The sequence below is a fragment of the Ovis aries genome, chromosome 14, assembly GCF_016772045.2.
Source record: "Ovis aries strain OAR_USU_Benz2616 breed Rambouillet chromosome 14, ARS-UI_Ramb_v3.0, whole genome shotgun sequence".
NCBI classification, from domain to species: domain Eukaryota; kingdom Metazoa; phylum Chordata; class Mammalia; order Artiodactyla; family Bovidae; genus Ovis; species Ovis aries.
The window spans coordinates 43,672,984-43,686,340 of NC_056067.1; the positions used below are offsets into that span (position 1 = coordinate 43,672,984).

The 13,357-nt window shown below is 54.7% G+C and overlaps 1 non-coding gene across 1 annotated transcript; it reads right to left on the reverse strand.

The window, feature by feature from the left end:
• Nucleotides 1-12,483: 12,483 nt before the first annotated feature.
• Nucleotides 12,484-12,555, reverse strand: TRNAC-GCA (transfer RNA cysteine (anticodon GCA)). The gene has a single exon. It is a non-coding gene; the product is annotated as a tRNA-Cys (tRNA).
• Nucleotides 12,556-13,357: the final 802 nt, after the last annotated feature.

Consider the following 13,357-nt stretch of genomic DNA (forward strand, 5'->3'; position numbering starts at 1 on the left):
GCAGGGGTGTCTATACTTTGTGTGTTGGTGTGGGAGCACAGGGACCCTTCCCGGGGCTTTCTGGGGCTCTTTCCCTCTTGGGAGGATGGCGGGAGCCAGGCGCCTGCAGCCCCCGCCCAGGGCCTGCGCAGAAGAAGCAGAGGCCCCAGCAGTGCCGGTTCAGGGCCCGCAGTAGTGTCTCCACCCAGGCTCCCAAGGCCAGGACGCCACCAACGAGGTGCTGAGATCTCGGTACCGGCACGCTTCATCCTGAAAGAAGACAGACCTGTCCCCGTGGAGGCCCTTCTATCAGTGCACTTTGTGGGGGCCTTCTGGGACTGCCAGAGCACTGACAAGCTCTCTAGACCAACTGTCCTTTGGGGCTGCCCCTGCGGCCAATGCTACGCTGCACATGGGTCTCAGGGGATGCGGCATTTCCAGGTGAGAATGATGCCACCCCTGGCTTTCTTTTCTATTTTATTTTATTGGCTGTGCTGGGTCTCTGTTATTGTGCACGAGCTTTCTCTAGTTGCAGTTAGAGGGTTTCTCATTGCAATGGCTCTCCTGTTGCAGAGCTCGGGTTCTGGAGGACCCAGGTTCAGAAGTCGTGGTGCATGGGCTTAACCACCCTGAGGCACGTGGAATCTTCCCAGACCAGGGATCGAGTCCATGTTCCCTGCATTGGCCAGCTGATTGTTAACCACTGGTCCACCAGGGAAGTCCTGTCTCTGGCTTTCTGAACCTCGGGATAAGTAGGGCTTTGGCCCAATGATGTCATCTGCAGACCCCCTAACACTGGCCTTGATCCCTGACTTCATTCATCTGACAGAACCACCTCAAAGCCGCCAGGGTTGCCTGCTTCTATTTGAACTGATGGAGGGAGAAGCTGTAGAGGAACCACCTCCTCCAAAAGCTTACACTGTCACATGCAGAAATGGTTCTGAAATTGTCAAAAGCCAGGGTGACTATTGAAAGGTCTCAGAGAAAGTGGTGGAGCTCTGAGTGTGGGCATGACCGTGGCAGTTTTGGGGTCTTGTTTTAATGGGAAGTGCAGCCTGGCTGTTTCTAGGGCCCTGTCTGTCTGTCAGACACTTTGGGCCTCAACTTTCTGTCAGCCTGTCCCCCAGTAGTCTGCCGCAGGCTCTCCTGGGTCTTTCTGTGGCCTGTCTGCGGATCCCTCCCAGGAGATTGCTCTCTATCTGTTCCCATGTGCTAAGGGGGAATCTCCCAGACCCTGACAGGATGCTGCTGGTCCTCAGGGTGAAACAAGCTCCTGGATCCCAGCCAGGCTCATGCTTACTCCATCTCTCTTTTGGGGCTCTAGAAAGTTTAAGAGTAGTAGAACAAGGGAGTTGAGGCTGCCCCCTGCTTGCTCCAGGCCAAAGGCATCCAAGAATGCTGAGTAGGGCAAGGCCTCTCCTTGAGTTGCAGCTGACAGAAACCTGGGCCATAGGACAGGAGGAATTCAGAGGGGCAGGGAGGATGCCGGGGTCAGTGCCCAAGAGACTTGAAGGTGTGGAAGGCAGGAAGAGGCTGAGAGGCTGACCCACACGCAGGCCAGGGCCAGGTCAATGTGAGAAGAGGCAGGGAGAGCCTGGCTCACCATGACCCAGAAAGTGCCTCTTCTGGCCTGTGGTGCCCACAAAGTGAGGCAGAATTCATTGTGTAGAAACAGTGTCTCTGGTCGAGGACACATTTGACAAATGTGTCTCCAGTATTCTTGCCTGGAGATTCCCATGGACAGAGGAGCCTGTCAGGCTGTAGTCCATAGGGCCTCACAGAGTCAGACACGACTGAAGTGACTTAGTACGTACGCACATGGCAATGTCACTGGTCTGCTCAACAAAGAGAGAACCAGAAGCCAGGCTTGGGCAGCCTGCAGGGTGCCTTCACCCAGTGCTGCTGCTTGGAGACGATCAGGATTGCCCCGGGGACCATCCTTCCATGGTGGTGTGTGTGTGTGTGTGTGTGTGTGTGTGTGTGTGTGTGTGTTGGAAAGTAGGAAAGGATTCCTTGTGTCATCTCACAGAGACAACCAGGCCTGGGTTGGGCAGACGTGCACACACAACACAGGCTTCCCAGGTGCGCTAGTGGTAAAGAACCTGCCTGCCAATGCAGGAGACGCAGGAGACTGGGGTTCCATTCCCAGGTTGAGGAAATCCCCTGGAGGAGGGCGTGGAAAGCCACTCCAGTGTTCTTGCCTGGGGAATCCCCGTGGACAGAGGAGCCTGGTGGGCTACAGTCCATACACATGACTGGAGAGTCGGACACGACTTAAGTGACTGAGCATGCATGCACTCACAAAACATCCATCAAAGAGGGTCTTTCCTTCTGGGGCCAGTGGCCGGGGACGCAGTCCAGGCAATGATCGTGATCACCATTTGATGGCCCCCAGCACAAGCTCCAGAAGCCCAGCCCTGAGACCTCACCCTGGATCCACTGAGGTGGTCCTGGACCCAGCTCCAGCCCCCAAGCCCAGCCTCATCTAACCCTAGGGCTTGGAGACAGTGGACTTAACTGTTGACATAGGAAAGTGTGTGCGTATTTCTGGGGGAGGAGGGTAGCATGCGAGTCTGTGTATGTGTATTTCGTGAGTGGTGTGGCAGGGGTCTGTCTTATGGGCATCTGTGTCTGGGGTGAGAGTATGTGTACATGTGTGAGCCTGTATATGTGTTGAGGGGTTGGGGGTACTGTGGACAGTCCTCCTTTGTTCACCATTTTGTGGGGTAGAGTCTGAAGGGGGCCGTTTGGGTCAGGGACCCAAGAAGGGGCTACAGGCTCCCCCCAGGGGTCATGCAGGTCCATCAAGTTAGAAAAAGTAACCACTGAACCCCTAGTGCCCTTTGCGGGCTTGGGCCCTTTCTGGCGGCAACCCACAGTGAAGTCCCACCAGGCCTTTTTCCTGACAGTGGCTAAGACCTCCCCAGACATGAGCCCAGTTCTCTGAGTATTAAAGAGAATGCATGCATACTAAGTCATTTCCGTCATGTCTGACTGTTTGCGACTCCATGGACTGTAGCCCACCAGTCTCCTCTGTCTGTGGGAATCTCCAGGCAAGAGAGAATACTGGAGTGGGTTGTCGTGCCCTCCTCCAGGGAATCTTCCTGACCCAGGGATTGAACCCACATCTCTTCTATCTCGTGCACTGGCAAGCTGGTTCTTCACCGCTAGTCCACCTGGGAAGCCGGTTAAAGAGAATAGCTGTCCCACAAACCTAGGGTCCCCATGAGACCTGTGAGCCCCATAGTCTCTGGGGAGATGAGATGCCAGGTCAAGCCAGGTGGCACCTGTGGCTCCAAGACATGACAAACTCTCCCATCTGCTGTCACCATGGGCCCTGGCCATCCAGATAGTGATGGGTGAGCAGTGGATGGAGGGACAGTTGTCCAGCATCCTCTCCCCTTCCAGGCAGGGCTTGTTTGTCAATTTCATCCTCAGGTTGAGTCCCCTCGGTGGGACTCAGGAGAGACCTGAGGGCAGGAGGTGGTCTCCTCTCTCTCCCACCATCTTCTCAGCCCTCTCCTCTCTGGGGAGCACACATGGCTAACCAAGGGAATTTCCTCCTAGTATGTCCCCCACCTCACCCAGTGCTGGGGAACCACAGCTGGGACAGGATGATTAGTGTTGATCCATGGCCCCAGGACCCCTGGTGGCTCAAACGGTAAAGAATCAGCCTGCAATGCGGGAGACCTGGGTTCAATCCCTGGGTTGGGAAGATCCCCTGGAGGAGGGCATGGCAACCCACTCCAATATGCTCGCCTGGAGAATCCTCACGGACAAAGGTGCCTAGTGGGCTATAGCCCCTGGGGTCGCAAAGAGTCTGATACGACTGAGCAACTAAGCACTAAGCACAGGGCCCCAGGAGTGGACCAGGGTGGTCTCCAGGACCTGGGGGTGGACGGTCTGGGGCTGAGCAGGGCTGAAATCATCCTGCCCCATCTCTGGGCCCCCATGCTGGTGGGTACAATGACCCTGGATGAGGCTGGCGGCATATGTCAGCCTTGGCTCCTCTTGCTGGAGAGGGCGGCCTCCAGGGTCTACGGGGCCCAGGCGAGGGAGAGGGCCTGCGAGCCCTGAGCTTTGGTTCCTCTGGATGGTGGGCCTGACGGTGAGGCCGGTGCTGCTCCCTGACTTCTCACGCTGCGCAGAAGGGCCCTTTGCACAGGAGATTCAGTTGCAAAATGACAACAGACAGTGCCCCGGGGTCTGCAGGAGCTGGGGCCACCTGGGAACCTCGGTCCCCTCCCCCATCTCTGGGTCGGCCTCCGAAAGAGGAGGGGAGGGGAGAGAGTAGGCTGGAGGGCTGCTCCTGAGAGCACCTGAAGCCCAGAACAAGGGTCCGGGGTCAGAGGTCAAAGTGAGTAATTCCAAACTGTGGGGCCCAGGATGTGCTGGCATGAATCAATCGCTCTTGATGGGCAGGTGCGATGCTGGCCACTCCCACGCGCTGCTTGATACAGCCCTCCTGGCAGCTCTGACCATGCCTCTACCTTATAGATGGAAAGACCGAGGCACAGGGAGTCCCGCCCAGAGCTGCACAGCAACCGCACCTGGTGCCGAAATCCCACCCGGAGGACTGGGCGCCCTCGCTTTTGTGCACGCCCACCGCCCCGCCCTGGTCGACCTCAGGGCAGTTCAAGAAGCGGGCGGGGAAGGGGGCGCGGCAGGGCGCACGCCTTCTCAGGCAGACAGCACTAGGCCACCAGAGGGCGCTAAATCCTCACTCCCGATCCGCGGCCTGAGCATCCCCGACCGGTCCACGAGGTGGCAGCAACGCCCCGCTTGTGTGTAGCTCTTGCGGTCCGGAGCGTGCCCCAGACACAGAGGAGACTCTGTTAGTCTTCTGCCCGCTGCCCCTCCCAGCCTTGGTGCCGCAGGGACCCTGCTTCCCCAACTCTCTCTCCAGGCAGACAGTGGAGGTCAGTCTCAAACCCACCAGCTCCGGAGGACCCCAAACATCCCCAGCGCCCCTCATGGGTCTAATGGGGCGGTAAGCTTTCAGGAAGCCCTGGAGGGCACAGACCGGTCCAAACGGAAGAAGGGTCAGGGGTCAGCTGGGGTGCTGCCTTCAAGCCTGCTGGCTTCACTTCCCTCTTTGGCAAGCTTAGATCGGGGGCACACCCTGACCCACCTTGGCCATTGTTCCTGCTGTCTCCTGCCCCTGGCAAACCCCAAAGCAGCCAACCCCTGCAGCCTGCCCCCTCGGCTGCAAGAGGCGAGGACTCACTGGGCTCTCCGTACACTCGCCATCACAACCTCTCAGGGCCACCAACAGCCTGCAAGCATCTGTCCTCCACTGTGCATGAGGATGACCCGAGCCTTCTGTGGCCTCAGCCCCACCACACACACAAGTTCACGTGAACGCGCACACACGTGTTCACAGGGGTGCGCACACACATACACACATGCCTACATGGGCACACACATGCACACACACGCACGCGCACACGCGCACACACACACAGAAATGTGCAGAACTGACACAGTGCCTTACTGCAGTGCAAGGAAGGGGAGGGCCAGTTAGGCCCTCACGTCTCCTGTCAAACTGATGCTCCAAGTGCATTGAGCCCAGTTGCTCCCTCCCCCTGCCCTGCCAGGGTCCACCCTCCAATCCCTCTCTGAGCCCAGCCCCTTGTCGCCTCCTCAGAGGCATTGCCCTCTCTCTGCTGGCTCATTAGGCTTCAGCAGCGCCCCGTCTTCAAAACCAAAGGAGCCTTAGCCCCCAAACCAAAGAGGCCCTCCAGCCCTGGCCCCATTTCTGTCTGCTCCTTCTCTGCAAAACTTGTCCCGCCACCTCACGCATCCTCCAGCCTTTTGCTCTTGACCCCACTGTGGTCTGCCTGCCAGTCCCCCCACCCACAGAAATGGCTCGTTTCTGAGTCCCCAGCTATCCCATGTTCTGAATTTGACAGTTATCCCTCGATCTACATGCTCCCTGGATCGGCTCGCCAGACACACTCCGCTGTCCGGTGGACTCCCAAACTGGCACCTCCAGCCCTGACCTCAGACTGCACCCCTGCTGGCTGTATCAGGGCACCTCCCATCTCTCCCAGCTTTCCTCCCCAGGCCTCTCATCAGCCTTCCATCCCCGACTGGCCCTGGAGGTCATTCTCTCTGTGCCCTAAGGGTATCCTGAATCCATGCACTTCTCTGCTTGTCAAGTGCCCTCATCTTTTTTTCCATGTGGGATCTTAATTCCTCAACCAGGGATTGAATCCATGTCCCCTGCAGTGGAAGCATGGAATCTTAATCACTGAACCACCAGGATTCCGCTTCGTTCCCTTATAGGCCCTTGAAGCAATGTTAAGAATTCTGGCTTTACTGCTATACTGGAGACTGCTCTAAGCATTTCATATATATTACCTTATGTAATTGTCACCACAACCCTGAAAGGTAGGTGCAGTCATTTATCCTCCCAGTTTTTACAGAAGAGGAAACTGACACACAGAGAGGTTATGTAATTTGCCCAAGCTCACACAGCTATGAAGAGGATGTTCCAAGATTCAGCCCCTGGCATTCTGGCCCTGGTATCCCCCACTGTGCTCTCATGCTTCTGCAGAGAAAGGTTAGAACTAGACTCCTGCTGGGCACATGGGGGTGGAAAGAAGGGAAGGGAGACAGAATCAGTGGCCCAAGGGATCTGGGCTCAACAAGAAGGGCTGCTGGCAGGGGGAAGGTGGAGGTGTCTGTAGAGGAAGTAAGGTGGGCATTGGGAGTCTGTGACCTTGGAGATGGTGTGATTTCTTGTCATGACAAGAACCGACTGTAGCTGGCTGGGGAGGGGAGCGGGCGACGGGGAGCACAGAGCTTGTAGAAAGTCAATGTCTCACAGACATACGTTCTTCAGCTTCCTCTTGGCCCAAGGACTCCCTCATCCCACACCTGTGTCTGCACCCAACCCCATCACGTCATTCCTGTCACCTGCCTGTCACCTGGGACAGTCTGTGTCTACCTGAACTATCTGGAACCGCTGTGTGTGGGTCAGCCTGACTGCGGGCTAGGTGGTGTCACCTGGGCTGCGAGTCAGACCTCTCTTTGGGGTACAAAGCCTGGCAGTGGGGCTGGGACCTGCTGGCGGGGAGACCCAGGTGGGCGAAGGGCAGTTTGGGCTGACTCGGGAAAGACAACCCAGCCAGGCAGGACGGGCCAGGGCAGTGAAGGCGGATAGGTCAGGAAGGAAAGCTGCATTCTTACTCTCCAAGCCCATGTGCTGAATTTTACTTTTCCTTTTATTTATTTCTTCTGCTTAAATCCTGTTTCTCTCCCTGAGGCATCTAATCTATTATTTAACATTGGATTGTGCGATTGAAACTCCCAGGCAAATTGAAAATTATTTGTGTTTGAGGTTTCAGGCATGAAGCCGAGGCAACTGTTTCTGGGAAATCCTGGGCACCTCGGTGAAGGTGAAGAGCCCACAGCCCTGCCCCTTGAAGGGGTGGGGGGAGCGGCTGGGGGTCCAAGCCCCCAGGCCCCACCCGGCTCAACCCAGGCCTCATGTAGCCGGTGCCCACAACTCAGGAGTCATTCATCTCCACTTGGCATTTCACTTGGAGACACCGTCTGCACCTCCCACCAAGCAGGTGCCCTCAGCCCCCAGCCCCACATCCACCCTGGAGGAGGCCTGGGTCACAGGAGAATGAATGGCACAAGGACCAGGTTCGCCATTATTTCTTAGGGCTCAGGCTCTCCGTGGGTTTGCAGCCAGGGTTGCTGACCTAATGGGGTCTGTGAGGTTGCAAGGCCCAGGGTGGGGCTGAGGGCCCTGATCTGGGGCAGGGAGTGACCGGCCTCGGGAGCCTGAGGGCTGAGAGGAATCAAGGACACTCCTCCAAGGAATCCCCACCCCCACCCCTACCCCCAGGCAGAGTGGGCTTGAATTTCCACAGGGCGCTTGCCTCCTGTGTGCAGGGTGGGGAGGGCAGCACCTCTTCGTGGTGATAAGGAGATTGGATTTTGTGCTAGAAACAATGGGAAGCCACAGAAGGGCTTTGAGACCTGGAGATGCAACAGCTTTTCTATGTCAAAAAAGATGCGTTAAAAAAAATGCATAAGGGACTTCCCTCGCTGCCCTGTGATTAAGATTCTGACCTTCCAATGCAGGGGTTTCAGTGTTGATCCCTGATTGGGGAACTAAGATCCCACTTTCTGCAGGGCACAGCCAAAAGATAAAATTTTATATATATATATATATATATATATATATATATTTTTTTTTTTTTTTAGAAAAGGATTTTCCTGGCAGCCCAGTGGTTAAGACTCTGTGCTTCCACTTCAGGGGACTCAGGTTCAGTCAGGGAACTAGGATCCCACATGCCTCACAGTGAGGCTAAAAAGAAAAGAAAAACGTTAAAAAAAAAAAAAAAAAGAAAGGTCCATAAGAGGAGAGGCCATGGGCACTCATCCCCACCAGGTTTCCTGAGCCGCCATACGTGCCAGGCACTGTGCTGGGCGCTGGGGGCACATGGAGCTGGCTCCCGTGTGCTGCTGCTAAGAACCAGGGCCCAGTACGTGGGATGACGCTGGGACTGTGGGTCCCCTACGTGGATCAACCCTCAGCCACTCAGTCGGGTCAGAGAGCTTCTGCTGCCCCTACAGGAACAAGATGGGGAGGGCGGGTGTGTCCACGTGTGCACGCGGCCGCTCAGTCGTGTGACTCTTTGCCACCCCAGGTACTGTAGCCTGCCAGGCTCCTCTGTCCTTGGGGATTCTCCAGGCAAGAATGCTGGAGTGGGCTGCCGTTTCCTCCTCAAGGGGATCTTCCCACCACAGGGGTGGAACCCAGGGCTCCCGCACTGCAGGCGGATTCTTTACTGTCTGAGCCAGTGGGGCAGGTGCACAAAAGACTCTCCCAGAACAGCCTGCCTCCAGCTCCTGTCACAAACCTCAGGAAACGCTGATAAGCTTATAGTCTAAACGTCGCTTTGCACCACTTCCCCCAGAGGAGGCATCGTCTTTTCAGAGGCCTCTGGAATATATACAAAAGTTTATCACAGGGCTTCCCTGGTGCCTCAGTGGTAGAGAATCTGCCTACCAATGCAGGAGACCCTGGTTCGATCCCTAATCCAAAGCGCACGTGACAGCAACTAAGCCCGTGCGCCACAGCTATTGAGCCAGCGCCCTAGAGCCGCGGAGCAGCACGACGGAAGCCCGTGTGCCCTGGAACCCGTGCTCCGCAACAGGAAAGCCTCCGCAATGAGAAGCCAACACACCGCAGCTAGAGTAGCCCCCTGCTTGTCACAACTAGAGAAAAGCCCGTGCAGCAACCAAGACCCAGCACAGCCAAAATAAATACAAACAAACAAACTTTTTAAAAAAGGTTTTCACAGCTCCCTCTGAGTCTCTCTGTCTCTGTCACACACACACACACACACACACACACACACACACACACACGCACACACACACCCACCCCTCAGTTCCCAAGGAAGGTATGTAAAATATAAAAGTCACATATTCAGACATCAGTGACGTGATTGGAGTTTACAAGAGCTGGGACCTTTTGGTAGCAAGTATAAGAAATGTGTTGGCAGCAGCTTCAGTTGAAGGAGGACCTGATGAGAGGTCCAGGAAGATGGGGGGACGCACAAAGCAGGGCTGCAGGGGCCCAAGCCCAGGACCGGAGTGCCACCAAGGCTCTTTATTGGGCTTCCTCTGCTCCCCTGGAGGGCTGTTTCCTGCTTCTCTGTCCCACTGTACATCATCCACTTCCCCTGCTCCTTCAGTGCCCACAGTAGAAACTCAGGCAGGGGACTCGCCAGGGACCCTGCTGCCCAGGGAGGGACTGGACCCAGCGCCCGTCCCAGGGACACTCTCATGGGCCCTGCAGTTCTGTCTCTAGAAATCTGTCCTGCAGAAACTCCAGGCAGGAAGACAAGAATATGCAGGAAATGATCACTGCAGCATGATGTGAACTAGCTATTAAAACACTGGAAACACTTAAATGGTCATCAGTGGAGAAATAGACAAATGCTATCCACTCATGCTGCCAAACTTGATGTATCCGCCTAATTAAGAAAGCAATAGTTCCCCTCATTCACTTATTCAACAAATACCTTCTGAGCACTTGTGGGAGGTGCACTGTGCTCAGTGAAGGGGACGCAGTAGTGAACAAAACCAAACCCCATCCTTGCCTCACAGAGCTCGCTCTTCCTGGGGAGTCTGATGCTAATGATGTATTAATACCGCAGGTGCAGCTTCCTGAGCTCTGGAGGGCTGTGGTGCAGATGACCTGGATAGAGAAGTCAGGGAAGACTTCCTGGAGGAAGTGGTGATGGCACCCAGATCAGGACAAGAGGGAGATGAAGGAAAAGAGCATGTACAAACGTCCAGGGGTAAAAGATTGTGTGGCCAATGAGGGAAGGAGGAAAAGAGATGGTGGTGGATGCCATGGTGAGGCATGCAGATGCCCCTCGGGAGGGCAGAGCCTCCAGTGTCAGCAGCGCCGCTGGCAGACAATGCTCTTATGGGATTGTCTAGACTAAAGACGGGGGCTTCCCAGGGGGTGCTAGTGATGAAGACCCCACCTGCCACTGCAGGAGGCACAAGAGAAATGGGTTTGATTCCTGAGTCAGGGAGATCCCCTGGAGGAGGAAATGGCAACCCACTCCAGTATTCTTGCCTGGAGAACCCCATGGACAGAGAAGCCTGGCAGGCTACAGTCCCAGGGGTCAAAAAGAGTCGGACACGACTGAAGGGACTTAGCGGGCACACATGTAGGCTAAAGACAGGTGCTTGCTTAAGGTCACAGCACACCCAGTGTCTAATCGACATGGAAACAGAAAGGCCCAGCACACTCATACAACAATTCTGAAGGGCCATCCAGCCTCAAAGCTCCACCTACCTGGTCTGAACGACGGCTCCCCAAGACGTCCACACCCTAACCCCCAGAACTTGTGAATATGCTAGTTTACAGGGCCAAAGGATTCTCTTCACTATTATTAAGGATTGAGAGGTGGGGTGGTGATCCTGGCTCATCCGTGGGGGGAGGGCACAATGTAATCACAAGTGCCCTTATAAAGGGAGGCAGGGGCTTCCCTGGGGGTCCAGTGGCTAAGACTCCAAGTTCCCAATGCAGAAAGTCTGGGTTCAATCCTTCATCTGGGAGCTAGATTCCACATGCTGCCGCTAAGACTTCAAAGGCCACAACTAAGACCCCCTGCAGCCAAATAAATAAGTAAAGAAATAATTTCTTTAATTAAAAATGAATTTAAAGGAAGCAGAAGGGTCAGAGTCAGGGAGGAAGAGGAAACAATGGAGGCAGAGGTCAGAATGATGGAAGAAAGAAGCCATGAACCAAGGAAGGCAGAAAGCCTCCAGAAAAAAGCAAGGAAACCCCTTTTTCCTGCAGCCTTCAGAAGGAACACAGCCCTGAGGACCCATTCTCAGCTTCTGAACTCCGGAACTGTAAGGTAAGAAACTTGTGCTGCTCTGAGCCACTCTGTTTGTGACCATTTGTTATAACAGCAACGGGAAACTGACACAGCTTTGGAGACCAACTTCTGGGTCCTGGGAACTCTCCCTTATCAACCTCTTGCGTGCTAGTAAGTTCCGCTTGCTGGGGAACCCCTTCTACAGCAGCGAGGGCTGAGGAGTCTGAGAAAGCAGGTGCTGGGGTGGGATTTGGGGTCAGATTCACCCCTCTCCTGCCTGGCGACAGTAGTAGGTGGATTGCAACAAGCTGACAATACGTTAGAACGTTAGAACGTTCACCTTCGATGAATTAAGATAGTTCACCTGTGAAAGGAAATGCAATGCTGAGGGCAGCTATTTGGATACCTGAGAAATAGCAAAATAAGTGGATTTAGGTGGCTATGGCTAAACTTGACTAGCCCTTTGAAAAAAAAGATAACCAAAAGCTGAGAGTAATTAAGAGCTAAGCATGAAAGGAGGTCCTCAAGTCCTGTGGTGGGAGAATGGACAAAGAGGAGGAGCTCAGAGCAGCCAAGTTCCAAAGAAGACTAAACTCAACCTAACTTAGCTCTGTGTCAAGACTGTGCTCTGATGGGGAGAGGATGGCCCCTTGACATTTCAGATGGGACATCTGAGTTGATGCACTCCAAATCTGAAATCCCTTGATTGTCTTGAACCCTTTGAGCCTTGCAGAATTAACCCATTCTTCCCTATTAAGGGCTGCCGCTGCTGCTGCTGCTAAATCACTTCAGTTGTGTCTAACTCTTTGCAACCCCATGGACTGTAGCCCACCAGGCTTCTCTGTCCATGGGATTCTCCAGGCAAGAATACTGGAGTGGGTTGCCAAGCCCTCCTCCAGGGAGTCTTCCCTACCCAGGGATCAAAGCCGTGTCTCTTATGTCTCCTGCTTTGGCAGGCAGGTTCTTTACCGGTAGCACCAGCTGGGAAGCCCCTATTAAGGGTTGTGAAGTTGGGAAGTTGCTCAGTCGTGTCCGACTCTTTGCGACCCCATGGACCCCTATCAGGCTCCTCCATCCATGGGATTTTCCAGGCAAGAGTGCTGGAGTGTGTTGCCATTTCCTTCTCCAGGGGATCTTCCCTGCCCAGGAATCGAACCTGGGTCTCCTGCACTGCAGGCAGACGCTTTACCGTCTGAGCCACCAGGGAAGCCCTACTAAGGGCTAATACTTCCTTATTCCTTTACAAAAAATGCAGAGGTCTCTGCTCTGCGACTTTATGAAGCCCCTCCAGGATCTGCCTCCATCTCCCTTTTCGGTCACTAGACCAGTAATTGGGGGTCAAGTCACGCGATGACCAGGCCAAGGCAGTGCTGTACTTGATAAGGAAGGAAAGGAACTATAGCCCACGGGCAGGAGCCGGAGAGCACAGGTGAGACTGGATTTTGAAGGTGTATCATCCAAAGTCAGATGGTGGGGGAGACAAAGAAGGCTAGACTGATGGGAAATCTTATTGATGTGACAGTACTTTCCCAGGATGCAAGATCCCCTAGCAAGGACCATGGAGGTGGCACAAAGGTGCTGCTAGAAGCACAGAAAGGGACTTCCCTGGTGGACCAGTGGCTAAGACTCCGAGCTCCCAATGCAGGGGCCCTGGGTTCAATCCCTGGTCAGGGAACTTAGATCCCATATGCCACAATTAAGAGTTCACATGCCGCAACTAAGAACCAGTACAGCCAAATAAATAAATGCTCTAAAAAGTTAAAAAAGAAGCACAGAAAACAGCATGGCCTGTATGTTTAGGAAGCCGGGATTTTTGCGTCAGATGGTAGAATGGGGAATTAAAGGGCTCTGTGAAGTGGGTGGGCTGGAGCGGATGTGCTAAAGCCCTATGGCGGGGAAAACCAGTGAAGAGTATGCTTGTCTGGAGGGCCTGGTGGACACACCACTTCCCCTAGCAGAGGAGCCCAGCATCACCGAGACGGTGGACGAAGGCTCGCCTCTGTGGGCCC